The sequence below is a fragment of the Paramisgurnus dabryanus genome, chromosome 6 (genome assembly GCF_030506205.2).
Source record: "Paramisgurnus dabryanus chromosome 6, PD_genome_1.1, whole genome shotgun sequence".
Lineage (NCBI taxonomy): Eukaryota > Metazoa > Chordata > Actinopteri > Cypriniformes > Cobitidae > Paramisgurnus > Paramisgurnus dabryanus.
This window is the reverse complement of record NC_133342.1, coordinates 13425539-13438689: the sequence shown is the minus strand read 5'-3', so window position 1 is coordinate 13438689 and position 13151 is coordinate 13425539. Positions and strand designations below refer to the sequence as shown.

Sequence of the window (13151 nt, the reverse complement as noted above, 5' to 3'; positions counted from 1 at the left end):
ATATATATATATATTTTTTTTTTTGGTTGAACTATACCTTTAAGTGTGCTTGATATAAATGAAACAATGTCAGTAATACAGTATGCATTCCATATAATCGTCCCAAAATAGCCCTCATTCTGTGAATGCAAAATCTAAATGTCTTTTGATTTTGAGATAAAAAAGTGATCTGGAAATGGTATGGGATTCATTCATTCACAACTCACTGACTCATACTGTAGCCTATTGAGATTCTAAGCCTGCTAACACGCCAGAGAGATATCCTCTATTTATACATGTCTCTCTGTCTCCCTCTCTCTGCTTCAGTACACACAAACACATGATAGAGTGACATCAAAGCATATACATTCTGTCACGGTCTTTTATACACAAACAAAACTTCTTTCCTGCACACATCAGTAACACATCCACGGACACACACCGACCCACTCACGGCCACAAATACACACAGATGTCAAGCTGCCGCCCACAATGTGTGAGCTAAAGGGGGATGAAGTGACAGTTTGCTGTGGAATGCCTGCTGTGTGTCTCTCACTTAGCATGCATTTTTTTTTTGTTTCTCTGCCATGCACATACAATGACAAACACCCGTGGACTCTTACAGAGTGACAGGAGCCTCAGAAAATTCCAGTTCGTATTCCAGAGAAGAAAAGTCACTGTAATGTGGTATCCCATCCGTACCGATAAGCTTACGGAATCTGAGCCAGCCGATTTCAAACGCCTGTCATTACACATCATCTGCCCCTCGCATAATATTTTGTCTGATTTAATTGTGCTGTAGCTTTCGAAGAAGTACAGTATAAAGTCTAAATCAGTCTCCACAGATTTCACGCTGAAAAAGTATAAACAAATCAGGGGATTCAGGCTGGGTCAGTCCATCTGCAATGTTTCTGTGGGTTGTTGTAAAATCGGCCATAAATTTTATCCAACATAAACTCATAGTGGTTTTACATGTATGCTGAGCGCGTTGGGTAATAAAACACAGAGACAGGCAGAGAAATATGTAAACGACCTACTGCCAGTATGTCTAATTTATGGATTATGTAATTGCCTATGAAGATACTGCAGTGATGTAAAGATGAAGAGCATTAACCTCTGATGCACTCGACTGGAGGAGGATAACGTACAGCCACATAACTGCCTGGCTTTTCTGACCATCTCTAAAAGCGTTGCATATTTTTCTGGCTCTTTGAACAAGATACCCCATTCCTTGTATACCCCCTATGTCATGCCTCCCATTGAGAGAAATCAAAACATTTAGTAAGCCAGCTGTAGGGATGGAATTCCTGCCTTTTGGTGAAATTTTGGGAGTTTGTTTACTCTAGATGTGTGCGAATTAACTGGACCAGCATGAAAACATTTTTTATTCAAGCTTAGGAAGCCAAATTTACGATGCCACTGTGGTCCGATTTTATTACGGACTTAAATGAGCTCCAATCCATTAAAGTGTACGTCTAGTTATTACTAATTGCGTTTTACATAAGCCATGGGAGTGCTTAGAGCTCAAGTCAAGCCTTTTGCTCAAACCACCAGTAAAAATCTGTTTGGAATTAAACGTAGCAAAATGTGTTAAACATTGAAAGTAGTAAAGTTATAGGTAATAATATGCTTCTGGAGCTCAATTGGTAAGCCCAGCATTAGCAGCGCAAAGGCCATGAGTTCGACTTTTAGGGAATATACTTACTGATAAAATGAATAACTTGAATGCATTGTAAGCCTCTTTGGATTAAAGCATTTCCCAGATGCATAAATGTAAAATATACAGCCACGGAAAAAAATTGACCACTCCGCTTTGCTTTTAATCACCATTTCAACCTGTCTGGTGAATTGAACAAAAGCAAACAGCAGCAGTGACACAGTCACCCAACAGCAAGTAAAAAAACAAATGAAAGATCTGATTAAAAAAAATCAGGATTATTCTCTTATTCACTTTTGAATCGTTCCTAAAATACATTTAAAATAGGGGTGCATAACAATTAATCGAATTAATCTATACCAGAATATTTTTTTTGTTTACATCATATACGTGTTGAACTGTGTATAATAACTTATTCTATAGATAAATCCAGACACATGCATGTATATATTTAAGAAATGTTTACGTGCGTGTATATACATTTGTATATATAATTTATGTATAATTTATTTATTTATGTATAATTTATATTAATTATATAAATATATTTTTTTCTTCAAATTATACATGCATGTGTGCATATTAATGTATACATAATTATTATACACAGTTCACACACATAATGTAAACAAAAACTTTTATTCTGCTACAGATTAATCGCGATTAATCATTATGCATCCCTAAAAAAACATTATTGTGTTAAAAAACACTGCATATTTTTCTTAGTTTGTCCGGTTTCAGTTTTCTCCAAATCAATTAAAATAAAACATATTTTATTACACTGAAAAAAATATTCATTCAATTTAATTTTTATAAGGTAAGTGGTCTCAATCAATATATTTAAGCTACATTTAAACAAAAAATGTGAAAAAACAAAACAACAAACATTTGTTTAAATGGAGCTTAAATAAATTGATTGCAACCAATTACCTTAAAAAATTGAGTAAATTGAATGAATCATTTTTTTTTCAGTGTAGAATTTGGCAGAAATGTTGTTATAGTTGACAAAAAGCATATACCCATAAATAGTCAAATTAGAAACCATCTGTAATATATAACACAGTCTCACCCCATGTCGTCAATATTTGACGACACTTGACCATTCGTCATATTTAGGGTTAGATTACGCAAAATTAAACAGTGTACGCGAAATTAAACTGTTGTCACCTGGCGTTGGGGTTAGAGTTAGGTACGCGAAATGAAACAGTTGTCACCTGGCGTTGGGGTTAGAGTTAGGTTTGGGTAGGGATGTCATTATGTAAATCTAACCCTAAACCGACGCGGAAATGGTAAGAAAATAGGAAAGAGAATGCAACGGACGTAATAGTATTGAAGTCCCCAGTTCGTCAAAAAATGACGCGAAAGGTATACCCTTCGCGTCAACATATGACGAATGGTCAAGTGTCGTCAAATATTGACGACATGGGGTGAGACTGGGTTGTAATATATGGAAGCATGTCAAACTAGTCAAACTATTTAATAAACACATAAGAGTAAATTGTTTATTTTTTGTTGTTCATTTTTTGTTTAGATATTTGACAGGGTTGCACAATATACTAAAATGATCAAAATACCACAAATGTAAGCTTTTTAGGTTGATGCAGATAGCAGAGACTGTGTCTGATGTGTGGAAGATGATCAATTATCAAATGTGTTTTATAGATGGACACACACACGTTGTCATGGTTATGCACCTGAACCGAAGTGAACTTCCGGTCTGTATTTATTTATTGGTCTGGCTAGTGGCTAAACTGATCTCTGACACAAATACCTTGTCGAAAACAAAATGTTTTGGTTTGCTAAAGATGAGGGGAGACGACAAACATGGATCACAACAGTGGGAAGAAGTTTGACCGCCAAACAAGTATTCAAGGACCTGTAACATTTTATTAGAGCCCGACCGATAAAGGATTTTGAAGGCCGATACCGATACAATTGTTTGTTGGTTTTAAAATCTGATGTTCCGATATATTTTATATTTTTATGTTTTTAATTCCAGAAACGCGCAACAAAACATTAACAGATTTCCCTAATATTAGTAATTTGTAGTTATTTATGAGTTTTAACTAAAATAATATGATAATGCATTTTAAAAAGAAACTTTTTTTATTTCTTTTATTGTCACAACAGAACAGAGGAACATCAAAACATATTAAAGTTCTGATAAATAAAATGTATAAAAATACAAACTTAAGATATGAAACGTAAAGGCCTTTGAACGAAAACACAACAACAACCAAATCAAAGTTACCAGTTTTAAAAGACTTGGTTCATAAATATAACTTTGAATAGGACTGGAGACAAATTCTGTTAAGTTCTGAAAAATAACAACAACAGCAAAATATAAATTGCTGATCACTTGACTCAGGCAGTGGCTAGACGCCAAAATCTGGACCCCACCAGCAGCTACTGGTTCAGAGCGCTCTGTCAAAAACACCAACAGTGAGGAAATCTAATGAAGGCTGTTTCGTCCGTTTTTTTTTAAATATTTATTTATCGGCCATTATGAATGCCGATACCGATAGTTTGGAAAATGCCTAATATCGGCCTGCCGATATATCGGTCGAGCTCTACATTTTATAAAATAATTTTACCAAGTAACGTCAGCTCAATGTAATGGTTAATATGCATAAAAAATTATATATGAACAAAGGTCATTTAATTATCATTTATTTCCCTTGTTATCAGAAATAAACTACTGTAAAATAACTCTGTGGAGGTCTACCTGCATCTGCAGTCACCAGAAGATGCTACACAAAATCACATCACTGATAATTAATTGCTTGGAATTCTAATGAAGTCTATCCACCGAGTCATTGAGAAGGGCAATAGCCCACCAACACACAGCCTGCTACTGTAGATTTACTTATGCAAACACGTTAACAGTCTGTGCAGCATGCTAACATTTGCTCAACGCTGTCCTCCTGTGCATCAGAAAACAAACACACACCGCTGGCCCAGACGAACACGGGCCAGAGTGGCACAATAAATCAAAGAGCCAGACTTGACACACACACAGTCCTTCTGAGAGATAGGCAGAGAGAGAGAGAGAGAGAGAGAGAGAGAGAGAGAGGCAGAGAGAGAACGAGAGACTGCAGGCAGAATGCATCTTGACAAGAGTCTTCTCGGCGTGGGTGCTTTGTGTTTTGGTGTTGGGAATAGAGAAGAAACATAGATAACAGATGGATTTATGACAGGGCTTAGGCAGGGATTAGGGCACCTCAGACCTAGATGATTGCACAGCTTATCATGTCACCTTTAGCTTTATCACAGACTTCTGCTTCTGAAAGACAGCCAGAAAGAAAGCGAGTGTGGGACGGCAAGAGAGGGAATGGGAGAGAGAGAGAAATAAGGGGTAGAGAGACAAAAAGAGAAAGACTATCCCTCCTGAAAAAAGCTTAGACCAGCATGAATGTTTGTGCATGAACATTTCCACATTTTTCCATAACATTTTCATACGTTTGCACACCAGATACAAGTAAACCTCCAGGCAAATCCTAGGTCTATCAATCCAATGCAAATCAAAATCCAAATGTCCGTACATCTCTGACAGCATGTGCATTTACAGGTACACAAAACAACGAATGATTCATTCTCTGCAAGCATGTGAAAAAATAGGTCAATGAAATTTGGCTCCCCTTGTGATGTCAGAAAGGGATAATACGCTTAATCTGCACTATCCAATCACGACACTGACATTTTGTCAGAGATCAGCTCATTTGCATTTAAAAAGACACAGCCAAAAAAAGGCACATTTTCTCACACCTACAAAGTGTCAATTTTAACATGTTATAATAAAATATCTATATGGTATTTTGAACTAGAACTTCACATACATACTCTGGGAACACCAACGATTTATTTGACATCTTAAAAAAGTATTGTGAAATGTCCTCTTTAAAATGTAATTCAATTTAAATGTAAAAAGTTTTGCATACTGACAACAATCAAACCAATCAGAACAAAGGGGGAGAGAGATTAAATATGAGCTTGTTTCAGATGTACTATTCCCACCCTGGTGAAAAAATAGTATGCTAAATATATTTAATTTTGATATACTTAAGTATACTTGCAGTCACACTAATGACCAGTATACTTAAAGTGTGCTATTGATTAGTTTATTAAAAGAGTGCTATTTTGGAACAACTAATTTTGTACTTAATATATTTTAGTTGTATATTAATTGTAACAAAGTACAACTTTAAGTGTATTTAGTGTACTTTTGTGTGCTAAAGTGGAACAACTTTAAGTGTATTTAGTACAATTTAAGTACATGACTTGTTTTTGTGCTAAATTCATGCTTGATAAGTGGATTTAGAGTGTGTTTTATTTATGTTAGGAGTACATTACAAATGTATTATGAGTGTCTTGCAAACATACAATCAGTATACCTTAAATAGACTGTTTGCGTACATTCTATATATTTTTGGCCAATCCAAAACTCTAAAAACTGCACTGGTGAAAAATGAATATGCCAAGTACATTACATTTTGTATACTTTTACATACCTGCAGCTAGATTAGTAATGAGTATACTTCAAGTGCGTTAATAATTAGTTAACTTAAAGAGTGCTATTTTGTGAATAGATTACTTTAGCTGGTAACATAACCAAAATATTTTTTTCCAAATAAATAAAAGCTGATTAAAACAGTCAAAAACAATTCATTTTAAATATATTTAAAATATAGTTTTATTCACACCATTCAAAGTGTACAGTATTTGCCTAAAAATTGAACAATTACTCATTGAAGAATGTCAAGATGAGTGAGTTTACAACGTCTTTCTCTCCCAAATCAACTTTAGTCTGGCAGGTTTTGGTTCAGCCTAAGGAAATCTGAAAAAGAGAGACAATAAGCTCAATTAAAAAGTGTTTAATATTAAAACATTACATTAATTTAAGACTTACTGTATTAAATCTATAGTTTACTGGCAGAGATTGTATAGCAGATATATTTTTACCTAAACTAGAGCTTGACTTAAATGTCATCATATATATTAAGGGGCGGTTTCCCGGAGAGGGATTAGACTAGTCCTAGACTAAAATAAATGTAAGAGCTGTCCAAACTGAAAACAACTTGCTCTGACATATCTTAAAATACATCAGTGCCCTTTGTTTTACATCGTAATGCACATAAGTAATGTTTTTAGTAAGGCATGTTTGTTAAAACTATCCTAATTAAACTAAGGTCTAGTCCTGGATAAATCTAATCCCTGTCTGGGAAACCACCCCTAAGAGTTTTCATTATAATGACTTGCCTATATGGGCTGCAAAATCCTCCTTACATAAAATACTTCAGCTCCTAAAGAAAGATTTTATTGTATTAAATTTAAATGTAAAACTTGTCAGAAAGAAAATGCAACAAGCAGACAATTGGGTGGTTTCCTGGAAAGGGATTAGCTTAAAACAGGACTAGGCCTTAGTTTAATTAAGAAATATAACTAGTTTCAAAAAACATGCCTTAATAAAAACATTACCTGTGTGCATTTTGAGGCAAAACAAAGGACACTGGTGTATTTTAAGATATGTCAGTGCAAGTTGTTTTCAGTTTGGACAGCTCTTACATTTATTTTAGTCTAGGAGTAGTCTAATCCCTGTCCGGGAAACCGCCTCAATATGTATATAACGTTATCTAAACTGAAGCTTGATTTACTACTACGAATGAATTATTATATCTTAAGAGTTTAAAATGACGGTTACACTTTATTTTGATAGTCCACTTTAGACATTCTACTAACTATAAATAACTTTCCAACTTCATGTCAACTAACTTTCAATAATTTGCAACTATACGTCAACTAACTGTCATTAGAGTATTAGTAGACTGTAAGGGTTGGGGTTAGGGAAGAGGTTTGGGTTAGTGGAATAAGTTGACATGCACCTGCAAAGATACTTATAAACAGTTGAATGTCTGTTGAGATATCATCACAATAAAGTGTTAGTAGATATTAAGCAGACAGTTTACTAATTCTCTAAAGATTGGTAGTTGATAAGTAGTTGAAAAGTTACTAATAATTAGTAAAATGTCTAAAGTGGACTATCGAAATAAAGTGTTACCAAAATGACTTACCATTAGCTGCAAAGTCCTTCCTACAAATGTCTTTGAAAAACTTTAGCTTCTGAGGAAAGAATGCAGCATCATTAATACTAAATACAGTTAGGTAAAAGCCTTACAACCTCTGACAGTCAATAAATGGTTAACTTTCACGCTACATTTAAAAAACAGATTTTCTGACACTACCTTTTTTCATTAACATATACATACACACCAATACATATATTTAACAAAACAATCGGGTGTACTAATTCGATATAACAGCCTAACAGTGCTATCTTTCAAACCTTTAACATTAGCTATAAGCTAAGCTAAGCTACACAGCAGCTTATCACTAATAGCGAGTTAGACACCGCGTTATTGACAACATTTCGCATTCGAAATATGATAGTCTACTGATAAACTTCAGAATGGTCAAACGATAATCAAATATAATTAATTTTAAGATATTTTAACGTACCTTGGGACTGAACCCGTCCGTCTTGAACGACTGGTAAAAATCAAAATACGTGCGTCGTGACGTCATCACACACGTCAGATGCATTATTCAAATCTCAGAATTCACTTTTCTCTGAAATGCATTTACGAAAACTGTTTAAGTTAATTAATGTGTACAGCTAAAAGCGGTATGCAATTGACTCAAAAACTACAAAAAAAACAAACACTCATATTCCCCTTACGAAAATGAATGTTTTTTTTGTGGTAAAAGTTTAGTATTTTTTTTTTTTTTGGTGTATTGATTATTATTAGCAAAACCATGGTTATTTTGTGGTAAAACACAGTTAATTGATTTATCCAATGCTTGACTATAGTGAAGTTAAAGTGTACCTTATTATGTTAATAGTATATTACAAATGTATACATCTACAATATAAAATGTAACTGAACATACTGCTCTGTCGTAATTTTAAGCCCACGTTATTTCTCCATAAAATAATATACATTTGTACACCCCATATACATATCAAAATGTACTTAAAATATACTGTTTCTAAAGAATACTAAATAATGTATTTTAGAAATATAATGTCAGTGCATTATTATAATGATAACTTTAAGCATACCGATAAAGTATACCTAAAATACATTTTAAAATAAGTTTAAATTTAGTATACTTTAAAAATTGCACAAAACTTTAACTTTAAATATATTTTTCTAAAGTATACTTTTAGAAAATATACTAAAGTATAATTATTTTGAAGTATGTTAAAAGTTTAATTGTAAAAAATACGCGCAAATATGTTGTAAGCATACTTTAAATATGTTTAAAGAAAGTACATTCCTTTGTAAGTATATTTGTAATGTACTATTGCAAAGTTAAATATACTTGAAATACAATAAAGTATATTTGTTTTTCACCAGGGCACTACTACTCATCAGTCTGCATCTCTCAATTCATTGCAAATGCAAGACTCTGAAAGCAAAACTTTTACACAGACACTTTCATAAAAACTGCGCTGCCTCTGGCACGAGGCCATTCAAACAAGAAGTGGGGCCTTAAATAATCATTCATTGTTTTTAGTGTCCTTTACATCCTTCATAGCTGTCATCCCACAGGCTTTATTGGACAGAATTTATCACAAACTACAAAAATCATCTCCAGAATGAGAAATATTTGATTACTTTAAAGTTGGATCAGTGCCCAAATTTGAGAAAGGAGGAGAATCGGATGCGTCATGACAAGGTAATGCCAGATTTGATATTCTTTAGATTTATGGATCTGCCTTCACTCTGTCTATTCTCAGTAACAAATCTCCTACTTAAGCTTTTGGCCAAAGCCTTTGAGGTGATTTTAATGTTAAAAGCATATTTGATGAGAAAGCTGAACAGATGCCACCAGGAAATGACCAAAACTGTTTAATAAAGTCATGTGGTATAAATATGATGTAGAATACAGATAGCTTTACTTAGACAATCAACAATGGGAGAATTTTGTAGGCAAAACAAAAAAGTCTGCATGTCTCTGGCGCCCCCTGAAGGGCAATAATCACGATTAGAACAGTTGCTTACAATTTCCATATTATACAATGCTCTGTTTGCTAATGAGAATAATTTCAAATACAGGACCCCCAGATATCAAGTGTCAACCAACCAAGACCTAAATTTTGTTTTGATTACAACAAACAAGATAAGGTAAACAAAATAAATGACAGGTATGGAACTACATGGAAACTTAACTATAAAATATAATCCGGGTCAAGGTACTGTACTCTAAAAAAGTGTGGCAATTTAAAAGACATAAACTGATAAGGAAGGTTAAAATGTTTGTTTTTTAAATGTTTCTTATTTAAGTATTACAAACTCTGTCAACCAAAAATTTCATTAAGTAACCCGCATGCACACGACCTTAGTCTTGTAAGTTTCTGTGATTTTGTATGACCAAACATTAATAAATAACGTGTTGAAAATGTGAACATCCATTAGCCGCTTACAGGTAATGTTACGGAGCATACAGTAACACATAAACAACTGCAGGCATATAACAAACAAACTACAGCCACTAAACAGTGCATATTATGATAGTATATAATCGGATTTACTCACATGTTTGATATATTCGAGATCTGAATATCCAAGAATCTGATTATTTTCAGTTAATTTCGAGAGCGTTTTTATAGACCCTTTTACTGTTTGTACACAATAATGACGTGGCAACGTATGTGTGCATATTGGCAACGGAAGTACGGCAAGAATCAGCAGCGAACCAACACAGACAGAGAAAGTTATTTTTAAAAGTTAACTTTATCAACTTTTTCAACCCAGCTACCAGATCCGTGTACTAGTGGATAGAAGACGTTAGCAGATGGCCAAATATAAAGTGGCCATGTATACATATATTAGAATATTATATTAGTGCAACCAAACGCAACAACCAGACATTTTGATGCTGGGAAACTGTTTTGATAAACTTTCTGAGTTGATAACAAGTTAAAACCACTGGGGAACAACACCACTACCGTTGCCAAAATGTGCGTGTGCAGGCTATTTGATCATGTGAGCTGTAAAAGGGTCTATTAATTCATCGTCATTTTCGTGAAAAAAGTGCACTTGATAAAAGTGCACATAAACCGTTTCTCAATCCGAAGGTTGCGGTCTCTGGATCTCGCATTTGTAGGTTGCATACGTCATCAAGACATATATATTATTAGAATATTAACAATTATAAAGTTGACTATTATTTCTAGTTTATTATAAATTGTTGTAAGGCTTAATGAGTATGCAGCCTGCATACAGTATGTGCCCTATAAAATTGTTTTGGCTCAGGTGCACAAACGATTAGACAACGCGCTGTACATGTGCAATACAACGCTACTGTATCCACTTCTGTGTTGATAAAACAATGGCTGCGTCCAAAAACTCTAAATTGTTGCCTTCTGAGGCAGCATTCCAAGGCAGGAAGGCATCAAGGCAAGTCCAAATCCAATGTTAGGTTTACTTCCTGACTCCTTAGATCGTCCTGTCCCACAAGTCTATGCGTGTATGTGTACATTTTCACTTTTTACACCCTTTAATGGCATTTCTAGAGAGAAATTAATATTGTAGTTTTCAAATATGTGACTAGTTATCACAAAGGCGCTCTCTGTTTATATTTCAAACACGCTGCCTATGAAGTGTGTCCGAAAGCGTTTCTCTTTGCTGCCTTCATGCCTCCGAAGTCAGTGCCTCATGAGGCAGCGAGGCAAGAAGTCAGCTCCCTAAGGGGGCGTGCACACCAAAGTTTTTATGCCCGCGGCCGGCGCATGTTTTCAATTATTTCCGATGGAAGCTCTGCGTTTTTCAAATTAGCCCGCAGCTAGAAGTTTTTCCCGCACTGAAAACCGGCGCTCGTCTGTTTTTCTGCGGCTCGGCGCTGAGCGTCAAGAGTTGAAAGGGATTCAACTTTGGGTGAAAAGCTCCGCTCGTCAATGTCAGTTCTCACACGACCATCCAATCACAGTGGAGGAGGGGCGGGACAAGTATTACAACAACCAACCGACTCAAAGCTAATATGCTTGACTAAAGAAAGCTGGCACTCAGCTGAAAAACAGCTGGGAATCCGTGTCATTCAGGCGTTTTCAGCCGCATTTAAAAGTTTTCGGACCCAGCCGATGAAAAGGAATATATTCAGCCTAACTTGACAAAAAAAATTTGCCACGTGTAAGCAACATAAATCAAGTTTTGTTCGCGTAAGATAAAAATTAATCGATGAACATGCAATGCATTTTGCACCACAGAACCATCTGGTGGAAACCGAGCTCACTGGTCATACAGTATGACTTGACGTTTTCTCTTTACACTGCAAAAAATGGCGTTCTTACTTAGTATTTTTGTCTTGTTTTCAGTACAAATATCTATAAATCCTTAAATCAAGAAGTATTTTCTTGATGAGCAAAATGGCCTAAGAAAGAAACTCTAGTTTTTAGACCAAAATATACAATTTAAGTGAATTTGTGCTTAAAACAAGCAAAAATATCTGACAATGGTGTTTCTTGAATTAAGGTTGAGTTAAAGTAAATTAATTGAGTTAAAGTAAACTTTTTTCAAGATTTTTTTTCTTACCCCAATGGCAGATTTAATTGCGTGTTTTAAGCACAAATGTTTTTATATTTTTTGTCTAAAAACTAGATTTTTTTCTTAGGTCATTTTGCTCATCAAGAAAATGGATCTTAAATAAATAAAAAATATTTGTACTGAAAACAAGACAAAAATACGTAAGAAAGCCATTTTTTGCAGTGTAAAATAAGCATATTTATTTTGCAATCTTGAATTTGTATGGTTATGTGGTTAAATGTATTTTAATAGTTTTATTTATTAATGAGCAACCAAAATTACTATGACTATGGGAAAAAAAAACGACTTTCTTACTTAGTATTTTTGTCTTTTTTCAGTAAAGATATCTAAAAATTCTTAAATTAAGATGTATTTTCTTGATGAGCAAAATTAACTAGGAAAATAAGTAATTTAGAAAAAATATAAACATTTAGAAAATTTGTGCTTAAAAAGGCAAAAAAAATCTGCCAATGGAATAAGAAAGATTTTTTTTTAAATAAGTTTAGATTTTTAAGCACAAATTTACTTAAATTTTATATTTTTTTGTCTAAAAACTCGACTTATTTTCCTAGGTAATTTTGCTCATCAAGACATTTTAATTAAAACATTTTTTAGATATTTTTATACTGAAAACAAGACCAAAATACCAAGTAAGAAAGTCATTTTTTGCAGTGTGGTCTGGTTTGATGAGTATGAACTATGATTCAGGAGGGAGCTTGTATCATCATCTGGCAGTCATACATTTAAATAAATGTCTGTATGCAGAGTATTCATCATAGAAATGTTCATTCACGTAGTTAATGTTTTTTCAATTTCATATACCATAAATCAGTCATCTTATTCACTCACTGTAGAGAATTTCAATAGTGATTGATTTCAGCTCTCACTTATAAACAAATGTAGGCATAGGATGAGTATTTTTAATCGACACA

The 13151-nt window shown here is 34.0% G+C and overlaps 2 long non-coding RNA genes across 2 annotated transcripts in view; both read right to left on the bottom strand.

The window, feature by feature from the left end:
* The window catches only part of LOC135747192 (uncharacterized), a 40998-nt gene that overhangs the window by 3899 nt on the left and 23948 nt on the right, over positions 1-13151 (bottom strand). The gene's annotated exons all lie outside the window — the stretch shown is intronic.
* On the bottom strand, positions 6309-8277 carry LOC135747191 (uncharacterized). Its single transcript, XR_010531734.2, has 3 exons — positions 8150-8277; positions 7705-7753; positions 6309-6470 (listed from the first exon to the last, which is right to left on the bottom strand). It is a non-coding gene; the product is annotated as an uncharacterized lncRNA (long non-coding RNA).